This window comes from Salvelinus fontinalis, chromosome 4 (assembly GCF_029448725.1).
Source record: "Salvelinus fontinalis isolate EN_2023a chromosome 4, ASM2944872v1, whole genome shotgun sequence".
NCBI lineage: Eukaryota > Metazoa > Chordata > Actinopteri > Salmoniformes > Salmonidae > Salvelinus > Salvelinus fontinalis.
In genome coordinates, this window is record NC_074668.1 from 38,139,007 (window position 1) to 38,154,629 (window position 15,623).

At 43.0% G+C, this 15,623-nt stretch overlaps 1 pseudogene; it reads right to left on the reverse strand.

The window, feature by feature from the left end:
• Positions 1 to 2,737: 2,737 nt before the first annotated feature.
• Positions 2,738 to 15,623, reverse strand: part of LOC129852870 (inhibitor of nuclear factor kappa-B kinase subunit beta-like) — a 45,642-nt pseudogene continuing 32,756 nt past the window's right edge.

Genomic DNA, 15,623 nt, shown 5'->3' on the forward strand with positions numbered 1-15,623 from the left:
GCCACTAGGTGCGCTGCTTCCGGATGACCATTTTCTCGTTTGCTTATGACCTTATACAGATCTTTGAGTGTGGTCTTAGTGCCAGCATTGGTTTGTGGTGGTAAATGGACGGCTATGAAAAATATACATGAAAACTCTCTTGGTAGATAGTGTGTTCTACAGCTTATCATGAGGTACTCTACCTCAAGCGAGCAATACCTCAATACTTACTTCCTTAATATTAGACATCGCGCACCAGTTGTTATTGACATATAGACACACACCACCACCCCTCGTCTTACCGGATGTAGGTGTTCTGTCCTGCCGATGCATAGAAAACCCAGCCAATTGTATATTATCCGTGTCGTCAATCAGCCACGACTTGGTGAAACACAAGATATTACAAGATATTATTTTTAATGTCCCGTTGGAAGGATAGTCTCGAACGGAGCTCATCCAGTTTATTCTCCAGTGATTGCATGTTGGTCAATAGAACGGATAGTAGAGGCGGGTTACCCACTCGCCGGTGACATCTCACAAGGCCCCCGAATCTGCTCCCCTTGTATCTCCATCTCTTCTTCATGCGAATGACGGAGATCAGGGTATGGTCCAGGAGAAACAGTATATCTGTCATGCCCTGATCTGTTTCACCTGTCCTTGTGCTTGTCTCCACCCCCTCCAGGTGGAGAACCATCCGTTCTATCCCTGGTGTATTTAACCCCTGTGTTTCCTGTCTCTCTGTGCCAGGTCGTCTTGTTTATCAAGCCAAACAGCGTTTTTGTGTCTCAGCTCCTGCTTTTCCCAGTCTCCCTTTTTGTCACCCTCCTGGTTTTGACCCTTGCCTGTCCTGACTCTGAGCCCGCCTGCCTGACAACTCTGCCTGCCCCTGACCTCGAGCCTGCCTATCGTCTTGTACCGTTTGGACTCTGACCTGGTTACTGAACCCCTGCCTGTCCTGACCTCGAGCCTGCCTATCGCCTGGTACTGTTTGGACTCTGACCTGGTTTATGAACTCTCGCCTGTACCCGACCTGCCTTTTGCCTACTCCTTTTGTTATAAACAATATTAGAGCTCAACCATCTGCCTCCTGTGTCTGTATTTGGGTCTCGCCTGGTGCCCTTATAATATCCTTCACGTCAGACTCATTAAAGAAAAAATCTTCATCCAGTTTGAGGTGAGTAATTGCTGTTCTGATATCCAGAAGCTCTTTTCGGGCATAAGAGACGGTAGCAGCAACATTATGTCCAAAATAAGTTACAAAAAATGCAAAAAAACGCACAGAATAGCACAATTGGTTAGGAGTCCGTAAAATGGCGGCCATCCCTGCAGCGCCATTATACATAGTGTATAACAACATGCTCACATATAGAGAGTAGAGGCAGTTGCTTTAAGTTGAATTCTAGAGGAGAGAGAGAGAGAGAGAGAAAGAGAGAGAAAGAGATGGCCCATTTTCATTATTATTTTTCAATTTTCTTAGCATTAGTGTTTGCATGTATTCACGGACAAAGCGTATATTTTCTGGCATTGTGGATGGGGTGAACTGTGGCTCATAGATGCAGGAGGAACGGTCAAACAGAAACACCAGAGAAAGGTCTGCCCACCTCCCGTCTATCTCCTGAGAGAGAGAGAAAGAGAGAGAAATAGAGTGACGATCCGTGAAGACTTCTGAGCTTTCTTATTAGACTTTACCAATGCAATACCATGACTGCTCTATATGAAACACATTTTGATTGGATTATAGATTAGGTATAACATCAGATAGATTAGTGTAGTCGATGGCACACTGCTCCGCCTCTCTCTGTGGCTGCAGGGCTAGTCCCTCCTCCAATAGTAGCTCTTGATTGGTTGGAGAGATGTTGGTCTCACACATGATTTGTTGCTGCAGATCAGCCTCGCTCTCATTGGCCTAGACAGAGTAGGTGAAGATCTTAGCAGGCACCATGTTCAATAATTGAACCACCTAGAGGGCTCCCGAGTGGCGCAGCGGTCTAAGGCACTGCATCTCAGTGCTAGAGGCATCACTACAGACCCTGGTGCGATTCCAGGCTGTATCACAACCGGCCGAGATTGGTAGTCCCATAGGGCGGCACACAATTGGCCCAGCGTCGTCCAGGTTAGGGTTTGGCCGGGGTAAGCCGTCATTGTAAATAAGAATTTGTTCTTAACTGACTTGCCTAGTTAAATAAAAATCTATAAATAAATAGAGAGAAAGAGAGAATAAACAAAACCAATCCTTCTATTACAACCGAGTGTCTTGCCAACCAAGGGTCATGTGAGAGAGATTTGTATTGAATTAAAGACAGAGAATGGATCTGAACGTGTGTGTCTGTGTAGTTTACCTTTTGCTCCAATATAGTCACAAGCTGAGAGAAGCAGTCGGAGGTGGTCTGGGGGTCTGCCTCTCTCCTGGGGAGCCCACCTCACCTCAGCTGCAGCCAGCCTTCTAGACGCACCCAGCAAAAGACTACAACACAAATGCACACCCCAATTATCAAATAACTTATCTTATGTTTTCTTCAATTTAAAGTTCTTTAGTGTTCTTTAGCTTTTAGCGTTTACTGCAGCTTTTTAATTACATGTTACTTCTATTTTTTCTTTATCAATTTTTCACTTAACACTTATTTTTCTTAAAACTGCATTGTTGGTTAAGGGCTTGTAAGTAAGCATTTCACTGTAAGGTTGTATTCGGCGAATGTGACAAATAAAATTAGATTTGATCTTACTGCAGGGAGAGAGTGAAAACGCAAATGTGTGTATATGTAATGGCATCTGAGGTGTGTGTAGACTAGTGTGTGTGTGCATGAGTACCTGAGGTGTGTCGAAATCTTTGAGTTCTCTCTCGTAGAACTGGAATGCCTGGACCACCAGACGCACTACCTCCTGACTTCCCCCCCTCCCCCCATACCTCTGGTCTGGAGGGAGGGAGGGAGGGAGAGATCTGGAGACAGAAAGAGATAGAGATGGAGGAAGGGAGAGGAAAGGGAGAGGGGAGAGAGAGGGAGAGGAGAGAGAGCGAGAGGAAGAGAGAGAGATAGGTTGTTTTCCATTCTATAATGACATGTTCTCAGAATCACAAATAGACATCAGGTGTCTATAATCTGTGTGACGGTAAATGATCATGAAGGGAGAAGTGGTAAACCAACCTCCGGGGTTTCTCTCTGAGTTTGCGGAACAACTCCTTGGCCTTCCCCTCACTGTGGCCCAAAATCAATCAATCAAGTTTATTTTATATAGCCCTTCGTACATCAGCTAATATCTCAAAGTGCTGTACAGAAACCCAGCCTAAAACCCCAAACAGCAAGCAATGCAGGTGTAGAAGCACGGTGGCTAGGAAAAACTCCCTAGAAAGGCCAAAACCTAGGAAGAAACCTAGAGAGGAACCAGGCTATGAGGGGTGGCCAGTCCTCTTCTGGCTATGCCGGGTGGAGATTATAACAGAACATGGCCAAGATGTTCAAAATGTTCATAAATCACAAGCATGGTCAAATAATAATCAGGAATAAATGTCAGTTGGCTTTTCATAGCCGATAATTAAGAGTTGAAAACAGCAGGTCTGGGACAGGTAGGGGTTCCATAACTGCAGGCAGAACAGTTGAAACTGGAACAGCAGCAAGGCCAGGTGGACTGGGGACAGCAAGGAGTCATCATGCCCAGTAGTCCTGACGTATGGTCCTAGGGCTCAGTTCCTCCGAGAGAGAGAAAGAAAGAGAGAAGGAGAGAATTAGAGAGAGCATACTTAAATTCACACAGGACACTGGATAAGACAGGAGAAGTACTCCAGATATAACCAACTGGTTAGAGGTGAGAACAGAGAATGAACATTTACAGTATTAGCTCACTAAAGGCCAAGTATCAGCTGACACTATGAAACTGGTTAGATGTATTTATAGATCTTGCTCTGAGTTAACTGGACTGTTGAGATGTTTCTGTCTGTCTCTTACAGTGTGTCCAGGGCCTCTCCACTCATCCACAGTTGTCTCTTGAGCTCCACAATGTCTGTCTGGAGGAGCATCATCTCCTCTCGCGTCACTGGGCAGCTCACGGCTGGGTTTACCTTTGTAGTCCATAATAGTTTGCAAGCCCTGCCACATTCGACGGGCGTCAACAGCCGGTGTAGTAGGATTCAATCTTAGTCCTGTATTGACGCTTTGCCTCTTTGATGGTTTGTCGGAGGGCATAGCAGGATTTCTTATAAGTATCCAGATTAGCTTCTTAATCCTTGAAAGCGGCAGCTCTAACCTTTAGCTCGGTGCGGATGTTGACTGTAATCCATGGCGTCTGGTTGGGATATGGTCACTGTGGGGATGACGACGTCGATCCACTTATTGATGAAGCCGGTGACTGAGGTGGTATACTCCTCAATGCCATTGTATGAATCCCGGAACATATTCCAGTCTCTGCTTGCAAAACAGTCCTATAGTGTAGCATCCGCGTCATCTGTCCACTTCTGTATTGAGCGAGTCACTGGTACTTCCTGCTTTAGTTTTTGCCTGTAAGCAGGAATCAGGAGGATAGAATTATGGTCAGATTTTCCAAATGAAGGGCGAGGGAGAGCTTTGTATGCGTCTCTGTGTGTGGAGTAAAGGTGGTCTAGAGTTTTTCCCCCTCTGGTTGCACATATGACATGCTGGTAGAAATGACGTCAAATGGATTTAAGTTTGCCTGCATTAAAGTCCCCGCCACTAGGTGCGCCGCTTCCGGATGAGCATTTTCTCGTTTGCTTATGACCTTATACAGATCTTTGAGTGCGGTCTTAGTGCCAGCATTGGTTTGTGGTGGTAAATGGACGGCTACGAAAAATATACATGAAAACTCTCTTGGTAGATAGTGTGTTCTACAGCTTATCATGAGGTACTCTACCTCAGGCGAGCAATACCTCAATACTTACTTCCTTAATATTAGACATCGCGCACCAGTTGTTATTGACATAGACACACACCACCACCCCTCGTCTTACCGGATGTAGGTCTTCTGTCCTCCCGATGCATAGAAAAAACAGCCAATTGTATATTATCCGTGTCGTCAATCAGCCACGACTTGGTGAAACACAAGATATTACAAGATATTATTTTTAATGTCCCGTTGGAAGGATAGTCTCGAACGGAACTCATCCAGTTTATTCTCCAGTGATTGCATGTTGGTCAATAGAACGGATAGTAGAGGCGGGTTACCCACTCGCCGGTGACATCTCACAAGGCCCCCGAATCTGCTCCCCTTGTATCTCCATCTCTTCTTCATGCGAATGACGGAGATCAGGGTATGGTCCAGGAGAAACAGTATATCTGTCATGCCCTGATCTGTTTCACCTGTCCTTGTGCTTGTCTCCACCCCCTCCAGGTGGAGAACCATCCGTTCTATCCCTGGTGTATTTAACCCCTGTGTTTCCTGTCTCTCTGGGTCAGTTTGTCTTGTTTGTCAAGCCAACCAACGTTTTTGTGTCTCAGCTCCTGCTTTTCCCAGTCTCCCTTTTCTCCCCCTCCTGGTTTTGACCCTTGCCTGTCCTGACTCTGAGCCCGCCTGCCTGACAACTCTGCCTGCCCCTGACCTCGAGCCTGCCTATCGTCTTGTACCGTTTGGACTCTGACCTGGTTACTGAACCCCTGCCTGTCCTGACCTCGAGCCTGCCTATCGCCTGGTACTGTTTGGACTCTGACCTGGTTTATGAACTCTCGCCTGTACCCGACCTGCCTTTTGCCTACTCCTTTTGTTATAAACAATATTGGAGCTCAACCATCTGCCTCCTGTGTCTGTATTTGGGTCTCGCCTGGTGCCCTTATAATATCCTTCACGTCAGACTCATTAAAGAAAAAATCTTCATCCAGTTTGAGGTGAGTAATTGCTGTTCTGATATCCAAAAGCTCTTTTCGGGCATAAGAGACGGTAGCAGCAACATTACGTACAAAATAAGTTTCAAACAATGCAAAAAAACGCACAGAATAGCACAATTGGTTAGGAGTCCGTAAAATGGCGGCCATCCCTGCAGCGCCATTATACACAGTGTATAACAACATGCTCACATATTCACATATAGAGAGTAGAGGCAGTTGCTTTAAGTTGAATTCTAGAGGAGAGAGAGAGAGAGAAAGAGATGGCCCATTTTCATTATTATTTTTCAATTTTCTTAGCATTAGTGTTTGCATGTATTCACGGACAAAGCGTATATTTTCTGGCATTGTGGATGGGGTGAACTGTGGCTCATAGATGCAGGAGGAACGGTCAAACAGAAACACCAGAGAAAGGTCTGCCCACCTCCCGTCTATCTCCTGAGAGAGAGAGAAAGAGAGAGAGAGAGAAAGAGAGAGAGAGAAAGAGAGAGAAATAGAGTGACGATCCGTGAAGACTTCTCTGAGCTTTCTTATTAGACTTTACCAATGCAATACCATGACTGCTCTATATGAAACACATTTTGATTGGATTATAGATTAGGTATAACATCAGATAGATTAGTGTAGTCGATGGCACACTGCTCCGCCTCTCTCTGTGGCTGCAGGGCTAGTCCCTCCAATAGTAGCTCTTGATTGGTTGGAGAGATGTTGGTTTCACACATGATTTGTTGCTGCAGATCAGCCTCGCTCTCATTGGCCTAGACAGAGTAGGTGAAGATCTTAGCAGACACCATGTTCAATAATTGAACCACCTAGAGGGCTCCCGAGTGGCGCAGCGGTCTAAGGCACTGCATCTCAGTGCTAGAGGCATCACTACAGACCCTGGTGCGTTTCCAGGCTGTATCACAACCGGCCGAGATTGGTAGTCCCATAGGGCGGCACACAATTGGCCCAGCGTCGTCCAGGTTAGGGTTTGGCCGGGGTAAGCCGTCATTGTAAATAAGAATTTGTTCTTAACTGACTTGCCTAGTTAAATAAAAATAAATAAATAAATAGAGAGAAAGAGAGAATAAACAAAACCAATCCTTCTATTACAATCGAGTGTCTTGCCAACCAAGGGTCATGTGAGAGAGATTTGTATTGAATTAAAGACAGAGAATGGATCTGAACGTGTGTGTCTGTGTAGTTTACCTTTTGCTCCAATATAGTCACAAGCTGAGAGAAGCAGTCGGAGGTGGTCTGGGGGTCTGCCTCTCTCCTGGGGAGCCCACCTCTCCTGCAGCCAGCCTTCTAGACGCACCCAGCAACAGACTACAACACAAATGCACACCCCAATTATCAAATTAATTATCTTATGTTTTCTTCAATTGAAAGTTCTTTAGTGGCCAGGAGAAATGGCCCCAGCTGGCGATGTAGCAACTCACGTGTTAAGGTTGTTGGGCTGGGGCAGGTGACCTCCCCTGTCAGGTCCTCATAAACCACAATGTCATGATCCTGCTTCAATTTCAACTTTGTGCCTGAGAGAGGGAACGAGAAAGAGAGAGAGAGAAAGAGGGGAGAAAGAGAGGAGAGAGACAAAGAGGAGAGAGAGAAAGACAAGAGAGACAGAGGAGACAGAGAGAAATAGAAGAGAGAAAGAGAGGAGAGAGAGAGGGCAGATCATTTGTATAATAACTATAATGTTGAAATAAATTCACAGGCATTCATGTATGCACATACACAGACACACACACACTGCAAGCTTGGCAATGCCAGTCCTTTCAACACTGGCCACAGAGGCCCTTGTGGGCAGTACACACATTTTCCCTCATTGTTCAGTTCTTAACAGACTTTGATAGCGTGTTGAAATATAATATTATAACATGAGTCTGGCGTGTGACCTATCATAACCAAACATCCTACCCTCTAGGAATAACATTCAACAGGTTTATTTTATTGTAGCTCAAGATTTTAAACAGGAAAAAGAAACAATGGGTATGTGTGTGTTTCTAACAGGTGCAAGAACTATACGAGGGTTAGCTGAAGGGTGAGAACGGACATAAAACTGGTTTATTTTCCCCAAAAAGAAATACAGTGAAAAAATGTACTTGACAAAGAGGAAGCTATAAGAGCTAAAATAAGAGAGGGAACGTGAGATCAGTTGTATCCACAAAGCATCTCAGAATGGATCAACTCATAAAAGTTTCTCTCAGCTGTGAATTCTATAGCACGCTTCAGACAACGGTGAATGTGACTGTTGCAATGGTAAAACGTTTGTATCATCATATATCATTTTTCAGCTGACACGATCACTTTGCCTTGTCTTAATTATTGCCTAATATGTTGGCATGCATAACCTTTTTTTTTTTTATACCAATTCCAATGGTTATGAAAAGCAGAATTATTAGTATGTTTACATGTACACTAATAATTCGATATTAAACTAGCTATGGCAGAAGGTCGAGTATGGCATTAGTCATGTAAACACATTACTCTGTTTATCTTTATCGACGGAAGGTCATAATCGAAGTAAGCATACGCCGATTAAAACATCTTGTTTTCTGAGCAATCTTTCAAATTATTAGGACATGTAAACAGTTTAATCGTAAAAACTGAAAGTATACATCTTAAAAATACTTTTCACATCAAAACATTAAATACATTTGCAAAAATGTCTAAAAACCTGTTTTTGCTTTGTCACTATGGGGTATTGTGTGTAGATTGGTGAGGGAAAAAACGATGTAATCCATTTTAGAGTAAGGCTGTAACGTAACAAAATGTGGAAAAAGTTGTGGTCTTAATACTTTCCCGAATGCACTGTAAATATTCTTCGAAAAAATAACGTTCACTGTGGTAGAATGCTTCTTTTGATTGATGATTTTCTGCATTTATCAAAGTCCCATCAGTAGCCTGATTTCAGATGTGTTCTGTTAAAACCTGTTTTACATGCAAAGCACGTCAATAAACGTTTTTAATAGACTATTATATTAACCTGACTATCTACAATAATCACATTATTGTGTGCATGTAACCATGCTCAATATTACTGTTATATCTACACACCTGTCACCAGTGGTGTTAAGTACTTAAGTAAAAAATATTTTAAAGTACTACTTAAGGCATTTTTGGGGATATCTGTACTTAACTTTTTATATTTCTGACAGCTTTTGCTTTTACTTAACTGTAATGTATTCCTAAAGAAAATAATGTACTTTTACTGAATACATTATCTCTGGCACCCAAAAGAACGTGTTACATTTAGAATGCTTAGCAGGACAGGAAAATTGTCAAATTCACACACTGATCAAGAAAACATCCCTGGTCTTACCTACTGTCTCTGATCTGGCGGTACAACGAGTGCGCTAGGAAGCAAGTTCAGGGAATGAGTTTTAATAAATAGCAGACACAATGAACACGAAACACAAACAACGCACCGACATGAAAACAGAGTCAATAACACCTGAGGAAAAAGTCAAGGGGAGTGACAAATATAGGGAAGATAATCAAGGAGGTGATGGAGTCCAGGTGAGTGTCATGAGGCGCTGGCGCGCGAGACGATGGTGACAGGTGTGCGGGATAATCAGCAGCCTGATGATCTAGAGCAGGGGTGTCAAACTCATTCCACGGAGGGCCTAGTGTCTGCAGGTTTTTGGTTTTTCCTTTCAATAAAGCCCTAGACAACCAGGTGTGGGGAGTTCCTAACTAATTAGTGATGTTAATTCATCAATCAAGTACAAGGGAGGAGTGAAAACCCACAGACACTCGGCCCCCCGTGAAATGAGTTTGACACCTGTGATCTAGAGGCTGCAGAGTGAGTATACGTGACAGGAGGACTCAATAAACACACGTGCTTCATGTGCAAATGGTGTCTGAGTGTTGGAGTGTGCCCTTGGCTATCCGTACATTTAAAAAACAAGAAAATAATGCTGTCTGGTTTGCTTAATATAAGGAATTTGAAATGATTTAAACTTCCACTTGTACTTTTGTTACTTCATTATATTTTAGCAATTACATTTACTTTGGATACTTAAGTATATTTAAAACCAAATACTTTACTCAAGTAATATTGTACTAGGTGACTTTCACTTGAGTCATTTTCTATTAAGGTGTCTTTATTTTTACTCAAGTATGACAATTGGGTACTTTTTCCACCACTGCACATCGCTTTGGCACAATAGGCATTAAATCACTTGTCGATAATGTTGCATACAACGATTGAAAGGTCTATCATTTTCATTCAACACAGTCAAGTTTAACATAAGCCCTAGATGCCTTCAATTGCACAATTTATAGTCATGGCCAATTTAGGCATCTTTTTTAACAACGTTAAGTTATGCTCCAAATGGATAACTTGAAATAACATAATGTAGTTAATTGAATAATCAAAAGAAAAACATGTTTACTTATTAGCCTAGTGGTTATTAGTATTTAGGCAACTCATGTGAACTAGGCCTCATGTGAAATCATTGTCAAAGGCGCAAGAGATACTGTTGCATGTAGGTCTAGATTATTTATGGATTGATCATATAAAACATTACTTTAATAACTCCAAAGCAATTGCATGTGGCTCAGGAACCACTGACTCGCTGCATTTTTATTTTATTAAGACACCTGCTGGTAACTCTTAACTGGTTAGGACAGTTCATGAGGTCTCCTAAATATCAGTCGACTAGGTGTGACTTACAGTATGACAGAGGCTTAACATAGCTTTAATTTGAACCCATAAGAGTAGGAGTGAAATGTCTATTCTCAGCACTTAAAACCAATTTTCTACTCCGAGACGCTTTGTGGATACGGGCCCAGTACAACCAGAGAGAGATACACAAATAGAAAAGATAGAAGTAGTGTTCGCCACAGTAGCACCACGCACTAGGTATTGCAGTGTTCCGACGAATGAGGTACACAAACTGTTCTGGTCCAGCTCCTTGGCATAGCAAAGATCTATGATCTTATGTATCAACGACAGAGAGAGGGAGAGAAAACAGGATAATGATTTATTACACTATATGGAGTATTCTTAGTATTTTCTAAGAAATTACATAGCAAAACAGTAACTACACATAACATACAATTAACTACTAAATATCAAATCTACTTTGGGGCTCTACTGCCTTTAAGAACCCCTTCATTTAATAGTTCTACGGCCCCTGCCTCTCAATGCAAGCACTGAACTCCAAGCACACACCTTCACCAGGAGGGCATATAGTATTGCTGTTCGCCGATGAGTGAAACATTTCACAATAAACATTTTTACGGTCAATTTAATCCAGACAGAAATATGTGTGTTTTGTGCTGTACCCTCAATGTAATGTTGTAAAACAATACAAGGGCATACAGAAACACATAAACACAGCAAGAACTTATTTTAATATGTCTGTCTGGCCTTCGTTACATAACTCTAATTGTGTCCATGCAAACCTATTTAGGAGTTTAGGGATGGATGGTATATTGCATCATTGACAAGATGGGGACACATTGGGCAAGGTAGGAACTATTACAGAGGGTGGGTGTCTGTCTGCATTGGAGTTTGCAGTGTTTGTGCTTCTGTGATTATCCAGGTATTGTCTGTGTGATTCAAAATCATGTTAGCTTGTTGAGCTAAAGCCTCAGAATTTGTCAGGGAGCAGGAGTGCAAAGTCTTCAATTCCTAAAATCACACAGGGAGACCCACTCTCTTCTCTCCCTGCTGGAGGACGATGTTCTCTAGCTTCAGATCTCTGTGGATGATCCTGTTCTTATGGAGGTAAGTCAGTGCATAGGCTAGGGGGGCTAGAGAGCGAGAGACAGAAGTCTGGAAAAATATCCTCTGTGTACAACGTAAAACAACAAATAATGCATGCAGAGCAGAATTAGGCCGATATCCGATAATTATGAAAAATTCAGGTAAGAAATGTTCAATTCTACAACCACCTAAAAGGAAGCGATTCCCAAACCTTCCATAACAAAGCCATCCCCTACAGAGAAATTAACCTGGAGAGGAGCCCCCTAAGCAAGCTGGTCCTGAGGTACTGTTCACAAACACAAATAGACCCCACAGAGCCCCAGGACAGCTACACAATTAGAACCAACCAAACCATGAGAAACTAAAAAGATAATTACTTGACACATTGAAAATAATTTACAAAAAAACCAGAGCAAACTAGAATGCTATTTGGTCCTAAACAGAGAGTACACAGTGGCAGAATACCTGACCACCGTGACTGACCCAAAATTAAGGAAATCTTTGACTATGTACAGACTCAGTGAGCATAGCCTTGTTATTGAGAAAGGCTGCCGAAGGCAGACCTGGCTCTCAAGAGAGGACAGGCTATGTACACACTGCCCACAAAATGAGGTGGAAACTGAGCTGCACTTCCTAACCTCCTGCCAAATTTATGACCATAATAGAGACACATATTTCCCTCAGATTACACAGACCCACAAAGAATTTAAAAACAAATCCAATTTTGATAAACTCCCATATCTATTGGGTGAAATACCAGTGTGCAATCACAGCAGCAAGATTTGTAACCTGTTGTGCCTCTGTGTGTGTGTGTGTGTGTGTGTGTGTGTGTGTGTGTGTGTGTGTGTGTGTGTGTGTGTGTGTGTGTGTGTGTGTGTGTGTGTGTGTGTGTGTGTGTGTCAGGGCCCAGAGGGTGGTACAATGTAAAACTCTCATCAGCAGGAAGTTCCCACCAAAGGTCACCAGGGAGACAGGAAGATTAATCATTTGTGTCTCTCTCTCTGTGTGTGTGTGTGTGTGTTTGTGCATGTTTGCGTGTGTGTGTGTTACAGGTTGAGTATGGTGTGAGTGCATGTTTAGCATGTCTGCATTTCAAGTGTTTTCACTTGTCTGTCTGTGCCTGCTCTCAGAGATGTGAGATGTATGAATTAACATATGGATTCCTGAGCATGTTTGTGTTTGTATATTTACGTGTGTTTCCTGTGAGTGAATATGGTGTGAGTGTATGTTCTGTACATTTCCATGTGAGTGTTCGGGTGTAGAAGTCTGTACACAGTCTGCTCTTTCAAATCTGTGTGCATACCGGAGGGCGAGAAGATATATGATTTGGTGTGTGTTGGATAATGTGTGCCTATGAATATCAGGAAGTTTGTGGTTAGTTTCTAGAGACTTGCAGCTTCATATTTAGTATCGTCAAGTCTGGTACACAGGGTGATGGAAAATAATTGTATCAAAGTGTGGATAAATTAAACTGAAGTGAAACACAGTTCACCTAATGTCGAGCATCTAAACAGGCCCACTCAATAATGACTATGAAGAACAATAAAAATGTATGTGTGGCCCCTCTTCTCCAGGCCTCTCTTCACTATGTAATATACATGTAACAACATAGTAATTTACAAGACGCTATTATCCAAAGCAAGTACCTTACAGTAAACACGTACGCTATATATGCAAAGGTATGTGGACATCCCTTCAAATGAGTGGATTCGGCTATTTCAGCCACACCCGTTGCTGACAGGTGTATAAAATCAAGCACACAGCCATGCAATCTCCATAGTCAAACATTGGCAGTAGAATGGCCCGTACTGAAGAGCTCAGTGACTTTCAACATGGCACCGTCATAGGATGTCACCTTTCCAACAAGTCAGTTCGTCAAATTTCTGCCCTGCTAGAGCTGCCCCGGTCAACTGTAAGTGCTGTTATCGTGAAGTGGAAACGTCTAGGAGCAACAACGGCTCAGCCATGAAATGGTAGGCCACACAAGCTCACAGAACGGGACCGCTGAGTGCTGCAGCTCGTAGCGCGTAAAAATCGTCTGTCCTCGGTTGCAACACTCACTACCGAGTTTGAAACTGCCTCTGGAAACAACGTCAACACAAGAACTGTTCGTCGGGAGCTTCATGAAATGGGTTTCCATGGCCGAGCAGCCGCACACAAGCCTAAGATCACCATGCGCAATGCCAAGCGTTGGCTGGAGTGGTGTAAAGCTCGCCCCCATTGGACTTTGGAGCAGTGGAAAAGCGTTCTCTGGAGTGATGAATCACGCTTCACTATCTTGTCAGTCCAACAGACAAATCTGGGTTTGGCGGATGGCAGGAGAATGCTACCTGCCCGAATGCATAGCTCCAACTGTAAAGTTTGGTGGAGGAGGTATAATGGTCTGGGGCTGTTTTTCATGGTTCGGGCCCCTTAGTTCCAGTGAAGGGAAATGTTAACGCTACAGCATAAAATTACATTCTAGGTGATTCTGTACTTCCAACCTTGTGGCAACAGTTTGGGGAAGGCTCTTTCCTGTTTCAGCATGACAATGCCCCCGTGCACAAAGTGAGGTCCATACATAAATGGTTTGTTGAGATCGGTGTGGAAGAACTTGACTGGTCTGCACAGAGCCCTCACCTCAACCCCATCGAACACCTTTGGGATGAATTGGAATTCCGACTGCGAGCCAGGCCTAATCGCCCAACATTAGTGCCCGACCTCACTAATGCTCTTGTGGCTGCAGCAATAATCCAACATCTAGTGGAAAGCCTTCCCAGAGGAGTGGAGGCTATTATAGCAGCAAAGGGGGGGAACCAACTCTATATTAATGCCCTTGATTTTGGAATGAGATGTGACGAGCAGGTGTCCACATACTTTTGGTCATGTAGTGTGTATTCAGTACATGTGGCCTGAGCAGGAATCAAACTCAGGGCTGTGGGTTAGGGCCATTGATGATGTCACTCTAAAGGTCAGACTGACAGATGTGTGTATGTGTGACACAGACGGGCTTGCCCATTTACTCCATCCAACAGGAAGTTGATCACACATTAACTTCCGCCTCTCAGGCAGTGACTCTGTGATGTCTCCCTCAGGAATGTGGAACTTGGCCAAACTGCTGGCATATGACACAGACACCATACTGCAGGTGGCAGCTACACAACATCAAGAACTTTGAGAACTCATGGAAAACACTGTGTAAATGGAATCCACTAGAGATACTGACATGCAGTACCAGTGAAAAGTTTGGACACAACTACTCATTCAAGTACTATTTTCTACATTGTAGAATAATAGTGAAGACATCAAAACTATGAAATAACACATATGGAATCATGTAGTAACCAAAAATGTGTTAAACAAATCAAAATATATTTTATATTTGAGATTCTTCAAATAGCCACCCTTTGCCTTGATGGCAGCTTTATACACTCTTGGCATTCTCTCAACCAGCTTCATGAGGTAGTCACCTGTAATGCTTTTCAATTAGCAGGTGTGCCTTGTTAAAAGTTAATTTGTGGAATTTCTTAACTTCTTAATGTGTTTGAACCATTTGTGTTGTGACAAGTTAGGGGTGGTATACAGAAGATAGCACTATTTGGTAAAAGACCAAGTCCATATTATGGCAAGAACAGCTCAAGCAAGCAAAGAGAAACGACAGTCCATCATTACTTTAAGACATGAAGGTCAGTCAATCTGGAAAACTTCAAGAACTTTGAAAGTTTCTTCAAGTGCAGTCACAAAAACCATTAAGCGCTATGATGAAAGTGGCTCTCATGAGGACCACCACAGGAAAGGAAGACCAAGAGTTACCTCTGCTGCAGAGGATAAATTCATTAGAGTTACTAGCCTCAGAAATTGCAGCCCAAATAAATGCTTCACAGAGCTCAAGTAACAGACACATCTCAACTTAAACTGTTCAGAGGAGATTGTGTGAATCAGGCCTTCATGGTTGAATTGCTGCAAAGAAACCACTACTAAAGGACAACAATAATAAGAAGAGACTTGCTTGGGCCAAGAAACATGAGCAATGGACATTAGACCGGTGGAAATTTGTCCTTTGGTCTGATTTTTAGTTCTTTGTGAGATGCAGAATAGGTGACCGGATAATCTCTGCATGTGTGGTTCCCACCGTGAAG